The sequence below is a fragment of the Hylaeus volcanicus genome, chromosome 4, assembly GCF_026283585.1.
Source record: "Hylaeus volcanicus isolate JK05 chromosome 4, UHH_iyHylVolc1.0_haploid, whole genome shotgun sequence".
NCBI classification, from domain to species: domain Eukaryota; kingdom Metazoa; phylum Arthropoda; class Insecta; order Hymenoptera; family Colletidae; genus Hylaeus; species Hylaeus volcanicus.
The window spans coordinates 13,878,698-13,892,917 of NC_071979.1; the positions used below are offsets into that span (position 1 = coordinate 13,878,698).

Here is a 14,220-nt window from a genome sequence, read left to right on the forward strand (position 1 = left end):
CGTGTTATTAATTTTTTTATGCATTCACAATCCCTTTAGATACCATGCAAGAGTCTTTCAGAATCTTCCTAGCCGTATACAAGTGTGTAATTGCGTTATTTAGCAAAACGTGAAATACTAAATTTCTTTTTCGTTGAATTGCTTTTCCCGTACAAAATTGCTTTACAAAATTCGATTAATCGACGACAAAACTCAGTCGTTGATTTGGATTATATTTTCGTGACTTTTAGCATTAACTCTGTTTTATGGGTAAAAGAATGAGCACCTAATTAACGTTCAACGAAATTTCATAAATTCGATTTGCTTTTTCTGTATTGTCCGTCCGAAAGCTAACTTTTCTAACTCTGAACACAGTCTAAGAACAATTTACATGGAGTACTAGAAAACCAGTTTTCATTTGAAACGATCTTTACAGCATTGTACTGTAATTTCTCTTGAGTTCCTTTTACTTTATAAGCCGGTGCAAAGTCTTGTTGGGCAACAGAAAAACCCATCGTTACCTCTGGTCGACAGTCGTATCGAAAAGTTTTACTGCTCTTTCCAGTACATTTTGTTGGTAGACTGTGACACGCTCGTTTAAACAGCCTTTCTCATGGAAAAAGTCGCGTCACACTTTAATGGAGCGCGAAACGTTCGCTGGTTTTCTGGTAGGTCAGATGCCAAAAGCAGTATGTGGATCGATGCAATATTTATTTTGAATGTAATTCTCTTAATAATACAATGTACCATATTAATATGTTATGGAAATTAACTTTATTATACGGTTCAACTTTATTTTTGTTACATCTCGATCTAGATGAATTATAACAAATAAAACAAAAGTTATTTGTCAATATGTACTTGTAAATTATACTTAAAAAAAATGATGAACAAACCCTACAATGATTACTTATTTATATACGTGTATTTATATATTATGTATTTATAAATTATTTATTTACATACATGAATATCTTCCTATCTTATTCTTTCCAAATCATTAAAGCATCTCTAAAGTTTAGAATCGATAAAATAGCAAGGAATATACATGTATATCTACATCTATATGTATAAATTATATAAATAAAGTAATAGTTATTTGTCAATATGTATTTGCAAGTCATACATTTGAAAACTGCAGAATATACACATCGTTCTATTATATTATTCCCAAGTCACTAAATAATTGTTTACAAACTGGGTCGATAACTTTCTTAAAGAAAAGACAATTAGTTATCATCGAAAGGCGAATATACTTATAATGTGTATCTTTAAGAAATTTTAAATCTTTCCCTTTTCCTATAGTAACTGATTTACACGTCTATTTGAATAAAATTCGTACGAGGCGCGGAACTGAATTTATTTAGCATATTTTCATTGAACGAGTACGAGTGAGTTTAATTTATTATGCACCATTCTTACGAAATAACAGCAAGCCAATGTAACATTTAATTTGAATATTTAAAACATATTTATATTGGAAAAGAATCGAACAGAATATTTTCATTAATTGAAATTTTACATTCAAGGCAAATGATATATCTTTCGATTTGACTTTTCTTAAATCCATGACAAACATGTAAAAATGTTCATTTTTAAGGTCAAGTAATATCAACGAATCATCGAAATCGCACCGTATAGTGTTTGCTTGTTTTCTAAATAAAGATACACACTTCTTTAAAATTTCTTTCTATTTCTTTCTGGAATTTTTATTTAAGTTTAAGTTCAAAGTTGCAGCAACAACACTTGATTATTCGTAAAGTTGTATCAAACGAGGCCAACGGAAGAATGTTTCCAAAATTGTTATCGTTTCATTGATTAATACGAATATGCATGATGATCAGAAGAACTTTCCTCAAAAACTTTCGTCTGTTCAACTTTCACTAGAATTTTAAGTGCTTCGAACAGAAAGAAAGTCCGCAAATTTTGCCCACCGTTTGTATTGCTCTGTTGCTGAATCTATGCTAGCTCTTTATTGTCAAATATTTCTTTACTACTTTTCGTGGTGTATAATTAATTTTTAATTTAAAATAAAACAATCGGATAAAATCCATAGGTATCGTTTGTTTTCTATTAATGAATAAGACCTAAAATCACTAGTGAAAAACCCTTTGATTGAAATTAATGTACATACTAAGGATAACATGTTTGTCAGTTTTTATAAAATTATGTTAATCCATATTGAAGGTACAGACGGCCTTGTAGCATCAGTACCATGAGCAACGATTCGTGTGAAAGGAACTCAAGTAAACCACTTTCAGTTTATGGTTTTTTTTATCCTCGGTACATCCCCTTCTTCTGTTTAAAATTTAAATCAAATATGGATTATATTTTTTAGCCCATTTAACATTTTTGTAATCATATATTCTATCGTGTCCAATTACTTTTTCATAAATAAAATAAAATAAAATATATGTTTCATGTAAAATAAAAAAATTGATTATATTTTGTATCACCCGTGTTTTATAAAAAAAATTTTTAATTTCCTTTTGGAAAATGTGGTATTACCTCAAATGATCATGATGTTGGAACTACTCCGTTTGGGATTCCTCTTTTTTTTTTGTCTCTTGTTTATCTCCGGAAACAGACTAAAAGGAAGGCGCCACGCACATTTCAAGCGTCATTCGCCCCAGCTTTATAAAAAGTAATGATAATCTTTATTTACGGTTAAATGGCATCTACGCTTCGAAGAATCTTAGGTTAATGATGTAAAGTGACTTTATCTTATGTTTACTTGGTCCATTGTAGAAAGCACGTGTTACGGATGACGTCAAATACCTGGAGATGTTAAGGTCGGCAGCCATTGTTTCACGAACGTCATAAGTTCAATTACGTGGAATTAATTTTTTGCACGCTAACACAACACGTTCCTGAAAGTGTAGTGTAATACAAAGCAGGTATTAGTAAAATTCCTATGTAAATACGAACTTCGAATAACAAATAATAAACTGAACCTGTACAGTTTTATCAATATTACCTTGGAAGGGTAAAATTTGAGAGTTGTTTGACAACTATTGTTTTAGGGAGTGCGATTATTCAAACAATTTAAACGATTAATACTTTTCACCGTTCTTTTGTTCGTTTAGTTTTTTTTTCCATTTAAAGAACTTTACATAGAAAGAATTCACTATTCCTTGAACTCGAGATGACATTTCCATTCAGTTGAATTTCAAAATCCTCCGAAGTCGCATGCATAAATGTCCTTTGCCAGTGTTTCATTTGCGAACTAAGCTTAAAACGACAATATAAATTTTTTGCTACATAAATAATCACCGGGTGTTGCGTTCCTTAAAAGGGTTTTCTACTTTAGAAAGGATTCGTTATTTACTGAAATTTTTACTCGACCGCTATTAATAATACTTTTCTTCAAACACTGCATATTCATTTGAATATATATTTTAACGAGAATCCTTATTCCATAAAGAAATATTAATTTTTTTAACAGATATATCGGCCGAAGTGCGTAGATGAAGAAAACTACGCTGTTTATAAGACCTTGATATTTCATATTCTATTGATTCGCAACAAAAACACTGGCGCAGTTCTGGTTCTTAGCTATAGTCGAGTCTATGAAGAGAGAAAAATATGAACAATTTTACTGAGTTTCTTTTTACTCGAACATCATAAATAATACTTTTTCCAAATATTATTAAAAATTCATTCGAAGATACATTTTAATAAAATGTATACTTGTTTCATCAAGAAATATTAATTCTTCGAATAAATATCTTATTCGATGTACACGAATGAAAAGAAACACGCTGTTCAGTCGTCCTTGATATTTAAAATTCTATTGATCCGTATCAATAAAAAAACTGGTGTTGTTTCCTGTTTTCAGTATGAGTAGACCACCAAAGAGAACAAGATATTAAACATTGACGAATCGATGACATTGTGAAACAAAATAATACAATTTTACAGAAGGAGAAACATTTTTCTATACAAAACAAAAATGTGATTGCAGATACGCTAAATTGGGGAAACCACATTAGAAGGCCAAATAAATATATTAAGTGTTTTTCGTTAATTTTTTTTATCGAGAAAAATTTTCCTAATTTCTCTTTAACTTTAAGAATGTTTTAGGTATGTTTTAAAATACCTTTAGTAATTTTTTCAATTCAATTCAAACAAAAATTTTTGAGATATGAGCTGTTCTCTAGTTAATATGCACTCAACATGTATGTATACATATGTGCGAAATTAAGTAAAGGTTGGTTTGTCAACTAGTTTATTCGATTAGTTTAAATTCAGTGATCAGTTTATTCATGTAGCATCCTTTCAGAAATCCGGATCAACACGTTTAAGGATTCAGAAAAACTTCGACAAGTGTCGCCTGAACAATACATCTGAAGGATTTGTGTCGACTTTCTCGAAAAGTAGCACAACTGACCCCGCGATTAATCATTCTGAATATTAGCAGAGACCCTTCTAATACATCAGTCAAGCATTACAATTTCTCTATCGACGGTACTAGTATTTCTTGAGCAATTCGAAGCGCAAGGCAAACAAAAAAATAAGGTCGAAAAGGATTTTTGTCGGTTTTCTTGAAAAATAGCACGATGAACCTAAGAATAACCGTTCTCATGACTAGCGGAGACCATTCGGCAATTTTCCATTTTCATATATTAATAATTGAGAAAAATATTGAGTGTAGAAATTAATTCTGTGCTTTTAGATTTAAGAATTTATAACTTCAACTTAAACGGAATTATTTTCTCGATAAAAATCTATGTTATGAAAAATAAAAAGAACTGGAGAAGGTCAAAAACTTTGTACTAAAATCGTCAGACTACTAAAATTATATTTTTACAGTAAATAAATAGTACTGTTACTGATTTCCTGAATTTTATTCAGATTTTCAACATAAGTGTGTTATTCTAAAAAATAAACGATATTTTTGTTGCTTTTTGCCTGTTAGAGTAACTTATCAAGCTCGCGTATATTATTTATCTGCTTAGTGCTTTATCCTATATTCGATGAATTCACACTCAATGAAACGAGATAGGAATGAAATAAATTATGAAGGCACAGATTTAACATCTATGCGTAAACTTGTTTATGTCTAAAACTTGAAGGATTAGCAAGGAATAATGTATCCATTTTTTTGAACGTTCGAGAGTAGAAAATCGTAGATAGTAATACAGTGTACGTGGCTGTCGTTCTTTTTTATTTTGCGTCCCTGCGGCGTCACTTCGTGTGCTCGTCGAGGGCCGAACCGTTGCGGTATCCAGCTCGGAAGAATGTATGTATAATTCACAATTTACGAAACGGAAAAATTGATTCCCAAAGGATGACGTTGCATTTCAGGAAACTCGTAAAATATTATGGCCTTTGTAAAAAATGAAGAACCACTGTTTGCGTCTGTTTTGAGAAGGAGTAGCGTATTTAAAGGAATGAAGAAAGTAAAAGAAAAAAGACACGCAACAGTGGTCGCAAGACAGAATTGACAAAACCCATTTAGTGAATATATCCAGCCTTGTGAAGTAACACTTAAAACAAGCAAAAAATAAGTCAAAAGCTTGAAATATTTGAAATCAATCTTTGTAGGTATAAAAATGTGGAAGATGAAATAGCAAACTATTCCATATTTGTTATTCAAACTCGAGAAGAAATAAATGTATCGACATTTACAAGATAAAATTAGTAGATTGACCTGTCTATGTTAAATAATTATCCGATTATAAGAGACGTTTCTTCTGAAGTATATCTCTTCCAAAGTATTCTCTTAAAGCGATATTATAGTAAACGATTCCAGACAACAATCTGTTACAGATGAATTTTTGAAGAAAGAATTTTGCTCGAAGCAAGTTACTGAAAAGATTTCTTAAAAGGAAATTCTTTTTGTTGCATATTATTTTAAAGATTATTTCTTTCGCCACATTTGAAGTAAAAAATAATGAAAGAATTCGATTGAGATAGCTATTATTTCAAATGAATCGATACTATTTTTATTTTCAAATAATTGTTTCGAAAATAACGCTAAATTATCTCGAATAGTTTTCTCTTATTTTCATTTCAATTAAAATATACCCAGGTCTGGTAGAAGTGCGTAGAATTGCGATAACCGATGCAAGAAGAGATCGCGTTAAAACGTCTGTTTCTTATTTAGCTACACGTTTTAATGCATGCGATAGCAATGAGTTGGATGATCACCATAATAGACGAGGACAATCCAATGCGTTCATAACAGATTTTTGTTTCAATGCTGGTTTCTTCCGACTGTTGTATTCTTAAGGTTATTCGCGCGGGAAGAAACCGTATATTACGAGACGAAGGCCGTATCGGAAGGGGTTTCCCCGATTAACTGGTTTACGCGGATTGGCGTTCGTACCCGATTGACGCTTGTTTACCAATGTATCTAAACCAGAGTTAGGCATAAACTAACCTGATTAACCATTGACAGATTCGATTGCAAAATGTAACTGTAATTTATCCAGTTTCGTAGCTGTAAATGAATTAACACTTTGATTGCCAAACAAATATTCTTGAAAATGTCTGCTAGGATTAAATATTATTTAGATCATCGGAGACAACATAATCAGACATCTATCGTGACATTTAGTTTTATAACTTTATAAAAATTCATGAATTTCATTTAAATTCACTTTCTTTGATGCGCGACTTTCAGAAGTAATGTTTTTAGTTCTTCGGTGAAAAGCACTGTCACCCACATATGGGTGACAACCGAATTACGAATACTAGGTGACATCGTTATCTGGACATTCAGATATCCCATTATTCGAATATTCTCAGTCGCAGTTTCGAAGAAGATGAGTAATTTAAATATTTACAGAAATAAAGATGGAAGTCAACAGAACCGAATACATATTACTTTGTCCGAAGTCGATAAAAATTAATTTCATTGGTGAAGTTTAATCAAAAAGAAGACGCGATGAAACGGGACTGGCCCGCTAGAATCATGACGTATCATCTGTTTAGATTTTTCGTCGCAAGCGGTAAATATCAGTTTCCGTCCTTAAAAATGACCAGAAGGTGTCGTCAACGGGATTTCCACAAGTGGTCCACGGATGTCTTTTTTCCCCCTATCGTGTTCACTCTCTTTTGCTCATGTTCGGTACTGTCCGAGTCCGTTGGCTCTGCGAACGTCAAGTGATGTGGGACCACTTAGGCGGTTGACCTCGAGGTGGCATCATTTTTCATTCCTTTTTTCCATTCCTATATCGAACGCGAGCGGTACGACGCGACGGGCGGTAGATACGCGTATCGCGTCACGCAGGTAAAAACCATTCACCCTTGACTTTCGCCTGTGTGTGTTTCTCGTGGTTCGCCTGGGGGCGACTGCACGCAGGCGACAGTGGGATTTCCCCTACAAGTTTCTCACAAACGCACATGTTTGTTTGTTTGTTGTTTGTTTCTTAAGGATACGTAGTCTGTTTTATATCGATTATTGCACGTATTGGTCCAGTTTTGTTTGTTACAAGTCATCAGCCTTGTACATGTGTTCTTTTCCATGTCACGTTTACGTGTTCTACATCATCAATCTTTAACTTCTTACATTAGATTCTTTGCCTGACTGTCGGGGCCCACTGATTAGCCTATAGCTAGGGTACTTCGGGATCGTATGATCGTGTAATAGCTACAGCCCCTGAGGGCTCCAAACATGTTTATATGTATGTACCATACATTGTAATTCCTTCCTTAGTTTTTCACGAAAGCACGCCAAATTGTAAACATGTTTTTATATACAAAGTAATAAACATGTTTACAGAGGAAGGTTCATCAGGAAAATGATTTAGATAGAATTGAATAGTTTCGAGAGGGGGTACATTTTGATGTTGAGAAAAAATGGTCCATCTTCAGAGCTATCGTTGCCATTTTGCGCAAAATTATTTGTTCAAGAATGATATCGATAACACTTAGACAATTTAATATATTATTTAAGATGACTTGATTTTTTCGGATAACCCAGCTCTAAGGTAGGTCGCCGCGAAATATATCATATAAACAATGACAACGCCTCAACTTTCTTAATTTAAGATATTTTTAGAAACAAAAATTGCGACACAGGCTCTAAGAGACTTCTTTCTTGAACTTATTACCAGAAAATGATCCATTTGTAAGTGTTATCCATTAATATTTAAATATCAGTTTCGGAATATAAGGTGACAAATCTCTCTGTACGGAAACTTTTGCACTGCATATATGTACAAACGCGTAACATCGAAAAGGTCAAGTTTCTGTACACCCAGTAGAAACTAGAAACACAGGGTTATTAACGTGAAATTTAGAAGCCTGCGCTATAACCGCGGTGAACACTGACAGGCGATGCACGGTGCATCATGCACCTGTGGGACCATTGGCACGCTTTGGCGGCGCGAATCGACGTTACCCGACTCCGAGCGAAAGTCGCCGAGCGTCTCGGGTATATAAAGCGTTGCCCGAGTGACGCTACGCAATCATTGGTAAAGCGAGTGAACCGCGCGCTACGCGTGACGCAACTGGTGCAAGTCTTATTTCTATACGCACTCGCGACAGTTAGACGCCACGAGCCGAGTAATATCAGTTCATCGTGAAACTTTCCGTTGAGGCTAAGTGTGGAAAAGTGGTTGGGGAGTTTCGAAAAGAAACTTTGGAAAGTAGATCAGACTCGAAGCGTTCGAAGATGTACACCAATCCGTTCAACCGCAAACACAGCACGATCCGTCAGATGCTGGACCGGTTACTGGACCCGACGAAGAGGACCATCAAGAGGTCCGAAAGTGTGTCGAGCTCTGGGAGCAACAGTTCGAAGGGCAGCAACGGTTCCTTCAGCCGATGTTCGCACGGTCACAGAGGCGTCCTCCAGTGGGGCAGAAAGTGAAACACTCGCAGAAGGGAAAATTGTCGCACAGAGAAAATTATCTCTCCTTCTTCCTCTGTATATGCTTCATCCTCTTTGTCCGCTTTCGTAAGAAACGAGCCGACGAATGGACGGAAACGAAGTTTCCACTCTTCCGTGAGATGGGTGCCGTGAACTGGAAGAAAAGGCTTTTCAGCCAAGTTTCCCGATAGGGCATTGCTCGACGGAAAACACTATTGGCGCGCGATATGCGCCGTGCGGATTCGCGTGGGACGTTTTGGAATTCAAGGAACAACGGTTGAACGTTGCCGAGAAGGAAATCGATTCTCCCTTGATTACTCGGACTGATAACAAAATAACGTCGTACCAGCCACGGATGGGTGTTTTCACGTGTCACAGCCTTTGATACGAGCTTTTTCATCAAAGGAGACGTTATTCTCGTCAGGGTTTCGTCCAGGACACGTCCAAAATGGAACCATTAATTCTTCATCGCGCGCGCGCGCACACACTATGATTCCATGTAATATCGCGCTGCATCTATATCGTAATTTCGACACGTTCATCGCCACGATGTGCCATAATCGCTGGAACTTAAGTTATTCAAAGTTGTCCGACTACGCCGACAATGTATCTGGCTTGATTAATGTTTAATATATAAGTCTTTGAATCACTGCTAAGTTTGTGTCACTAGTCAAAACTCACAATCAGTATTAGCCATCGAATTCATTATTCCTGAGAACATGTATTCGCGATTTTATCGCACGACACGTATAGTCCTTAACTTATTTGTTTTGTATGAAATTTGCATAAAATTAAAAGTATTTATTTAAATATTACTCGATTCCATTTTATCTCCCTTATCTCCTTCCTTCCTTTTCTTTGATCAAACGTATATCGACTCCCCGCGTTTATACTAAACTAACGTTAGTTGATATGCAAGTCTTTCTTTCACTTTCTTTGGAAATTTCTTGCGCATCTTATTGATTTTAATATAGTTCATAACTTGACCTTTCGTTCGTCAGGTTTTTCAGAGATAAGTAGTTTTGAAATTAAGAAAAATTAATTTATTATCGTCATCTTTCTCAGCAGAACTTTATACCTTTTTGTCTCGAATCCGTATACAACTTAAATTTCTCTGTCGCGTTTGGTTTTTCTCGAAAACTCTGTTTTCTGGAAAACAGGCATCAAGGCGAACTAAACAGAAAACAATTCTTGAAAAAACTAAATGTGATTGTCGAATTCTAATTTAAGATATGAATTCTAGCATGCAATTCTATAAACTATCTTGTTTGTTGTTATTATTGGGTATGGCTTGTTTATTATACCAGATGTGTTTTATAAGGTCAGACATGGATTTCGAAAACGAAGTTCGACATACGCTTTGTTTAACTTCACTCCGTAGATTCTCTTTTATTTTATTGAAAGTTACATAACTTTTGTTCTTGACTTTCAAACTTTAGTTAATGTTGTTTGAAGAGAGAGAGTTTCCTGTCGAATCGTGATTTATGTTAATAGTTATATCAGGTGCAAATATTAATTAATTTCTATTTCTTTATATTCAATCGTTTATAACTGTAGTTTTAGTAAAAATATTAACTCATCATTTTGTTACGTTCAATTACCCGCCTTCTAAGTTCTCAATCTGATCTCATATATATCCCACTATAATATGTGTAGATTACAATGAATCTATACATAGCCTAAGTCTCAAACTGATGGGCATTACTATTTATCAATATATTCCAAGTTCAGTGATCTACAAATTTTGCTTGTTGTTCTCCTAACAGATTACGTGTGTAGGAACTTTACAATTATTGGGTGTTGAAATTAATTCCTGTGTCTTCATAGTTACATAATTATTTGTAAATCTAGTTTAAATAGAATATTGATTGGCCACTTTGTTGTGGTAGTATCAACCTTCGTAATAATGAAACACACATATTGCTTGGACATTTGGTTCTGTAACTACATGTGCACTCTTCGAATTTGTGAATGAAGAAAAATTAAAAGTTGCATGATTTTTCTTTGTAAATAAATGATAACTTTTACTTTAAAAGGGCACAGAATTAATTTTTACACCGAATAATTTCAGACCAAGAATTATTTCATTCGAATAAAACAAGAAGGTTAATGAATAAAGGATAAATTAATCATTTAATGAAAATGAATATAATGTGATTTGCATAATAGCAGAGCTGCGACTGACTGGTCCAACGAATTCTCACAGTCCCCTATCAACGAGTGTTGGATAAAGGCAAATATCGCGTTAACACGCATAACACACGATCATACTCGCTTAATATGCGATTTTATTCTTTTGATTCAATACAAAAGATCCATACAATCCATCGAAGCGTTTACTTGTCAAATGTCAAAATATGTAGGGTGTCTCACCTAACACATTCAGTTTAAATACCTCGAGTGTGTTTGAAGGTCATATTGTCGAAATTTCAAGGTCATTGGTGTTTTTTTTATTTGTAAATGCATACTACATATTTTTATTAACACATGACCTTCAGTTACAGGTCACTGTATTCGTTTTGAAACGCCCTATTGGAAAGGACATAAGAAACTATATCGTTTCATTAAAGAAAATAGTTTTGATCTTTATACCTTCTCTACACCTCTAGTGATAAAAAAAAGTCATCGTGAAAGTCACCATGATACTTATTCCTCAAAATCAAACAACTTTTATTTAACTTTCTCTTTTATCGTTAAAAACAGGCGAGTAAATCAGGTGGCCTATTTTGAATTCCTCACTTTTTATATACTTTAATCGTAATACGATGATATTCATTTCCATTGCCAGTTGTGTATTTATTTAAAATATTAGACTTATGAAACAAGATCATACCTGTGTTTCAATATTCTTGTGAACAATTGGTAATATGGAAATCCCATGACTAATATAAAAGTGCCTGCTCATCGCACGGTAATACATGTTTACTGCTAAAAATAACGGGGAAATGAAAAGCTGAACGTCGGTATGATATTTAATAGTAGCGAAATAAACGTCATACGTATTTGCATGTACAGATAATGGTATACTTAAGCACGTTAGACGTAGTCACGCAATTCACTCGTCATGCGTAAAAGAGGAAAATTACTCTGAATACTCCGATTAAATAGGAAACGTGTGTTGACTTAATCAAGATTTTGTCGACTCTGTACAATTGGTTCATGTTTTTCATCCATTTGTTGTAAGTTTCCTTACTTGGAAACTGTAATACACGATTGGCTAATAATAAAATTGGCGACTGCTGGGTAAGGGAGTTCTTAAATAAATAAACAAATAGCCTTCTCTAGAATATAAGTTTATCTTCATATGTTTCGAAAAAATAAAACAACGAACTACACCAATTATGTTTCCGTTTAAATCTTATTTGAGAAAAGGCAGAATAATTCTTAACATATTACAAGGAACATCGCCCAACTGTTACACGCCAATTTTAATGAAACTTGGTACACAGGTGGTACACAATTGAATTGAACCACATAATATACTACTATATAATACTATTACAATGCTTAATAACAACATTATCGATGGAAAGAGTCTTTAAAAAATGGTAATATAATCAAATTTGTTTACGTCGAAACCTGTACTTGTGCTTTTAATTTTTCTAAAATGTTGTTCTAATACTGTAAACAAAAAAAAAATGTCCATTTAGTTGTTTAGTTCTTAAGAATGATGGAGAAAGGAGATTGTTTCCGGGCGTATGACCGGTTATCCTTCCTTGATCATGATAACAGATTCAGATACAAAGAAAAACGACGCGACACAACATTGACTAAACGAAGTAATTAAGATTCAAAACGTTTAACGTAAATTCTTTAGATTCAAAGGTCACGCGGAGCATTGAACGTTAATGAAATAATTCCAAAGCATTTATGAATTTGTTTGGATGCGATATCATTGATCTTTTGAATCGATGTTTAGCTTTCCGGTGTACTCCAATGCGTGTAAAAGCAATTTGATCGATCGTGCTCGATATGAACACTCTAGCTGTCCTTGCGTAGGAACGTGGCGTTGATAATGTAGAACGTATTGATTACATAATTGCCATGGTCGACTGAAAAAAAGACACTTCGCGAACTTTTGATAATTGCAAAGAATGATTGCGACAAATTACTACACGAATTGTAATTTCTCAGAGTTGATAAGCTTGGTGACTTTCGTCGTTAGGTCAACTGCTACAATAAAACAATTTTATCGTTGATTGAGAATTTGGATTATATTAGAGCCTAACGTTCGAGGAAAAATATAAAGTAAATTACTAATTATTCATTAACTCTACGTAATTTTAACAAGATTCATTTATACATGAGGCGCAATGCGTATAGTAAGACATAACTGAGTTTTACAAATATTAAAGGTGAAATGCACAATACATGTGTATGGCAAAGAACAACGGAACTTATGCAAATATTAAAGATGGGTGTCTAATAGGCGTGTGCAAGCCCGACTCGAGTATTGGCATACATGAGGTGCAATGCGTATAGTAAGACATAACTGAATTTTACAAATATTAAAGGTGGAGTGCACCATCTATGTGTATGACAAAGAACAACGGAACTTATGCAAATATTAAAGATGGGTGTCTAGTAGGCGTGTGCAACCTCGACTCGAGTATCGGGCCCCGACTCGTATCGATCGAGCCCGAGAAAGTCGAACGGGCACGAGCGAGGAATCGAAACATTCAAACTCTCGGACGGCCCGACTGCCACGACCGGTTCGTAACTCGTTCGTAAGACCGATCGCACACGGGCGCAACCGATCAGTTTCAAACCACTCTGAAACTACATAGTTGCACGCGACCGTGGATCTAGGTAAAACAAAGATAGTGGAGTAGGTAAAACAAAGAGCGCGAACGGTTTGTAACCGCTAAGTTCAAATCGGTTGCGCCCGTGTGCGATCGGCCTAAGAGATCGTACTACATAGTTCGGATGAGTTGCTGCCGATACTCGACGAATGTCGTTTAGGCGATTTAGTTTGTATTTGTATTTTTTATTTAATGTGAAACTTTTACATATTTATCGACACATTTCCTGTAACAAATTATCTTTATGTTTACATATTCCTTTTTCATATACAGGGTGTCCCAAAACTCGGGGAGGAGCCGGAAATGGGGGGTAGCTGAGACGATTCTGAACAACAATTTCCTTTGCAAAAATGTCGGATGGGGCTTCGTTAAGGAAATATTAAGCGAAAACCCCGACCAATCAGAGCGCGCGTAGACCGTTGGAGCGGCCGCGGTAGCGTAGGCTACGCGCTGGCGGCCGCGCTTGCACGCGAACAAGTGACTCGACGTGCATCGAAGCATCGACCTAGCGCGCTCTGATTGGTCGGGGTTTTCGCTTAATATCTCCTTAACGAAGCCCCATCCGACATTTTTGCAAAGGAAATTGTTGTTCAGAATCGTCTCAGCTACCCCCCATTT

General features: G+C 34.9%; 1 long non-coding RNA gene across 4 annotated transcripts; it reads right to left on the reverse strand.

The window, feature by feature from the left end:
* Positions 1 to 727: 727 nt before the first annotated feature.
* LOC128875234 (uncharacterized) lies at positions 728 to 9,636 on the reverse strand. Of its 4 annotated transcripts, none has more exons than XR_008456767.1 (4): positions 8,040 to 9,636; positions 2,957 to 3,546; positions 2,488 to 2,849; positions 728 to 2,277 (listed from the first exon to the last, which is right to left on the reverse strand). It is a non-coding gene; the product is annotated as an uncharacterized LOC128875234 (long non-coding RNA). The 4 variants fall into 4 exon arrangements; XR_008456768.1 differs by lacking the exon at positions 8,040 to 9,636 and having other exon boundaries at positions 2,488 to 2,612; positions 2,714 to 2,849; positions 2,957 to 6,948; XR_008456769.1 differs by lacking the exon at positions 8,040 to 9,636 and having other exon boundaries at positions 2,488 to 2,634; positions 2,714 to 2,849; positions 2,957 to 6,948.
* Between the last annotated feature and the right edge of the window lie 4,584 nt (positions 9,637 to 14,220).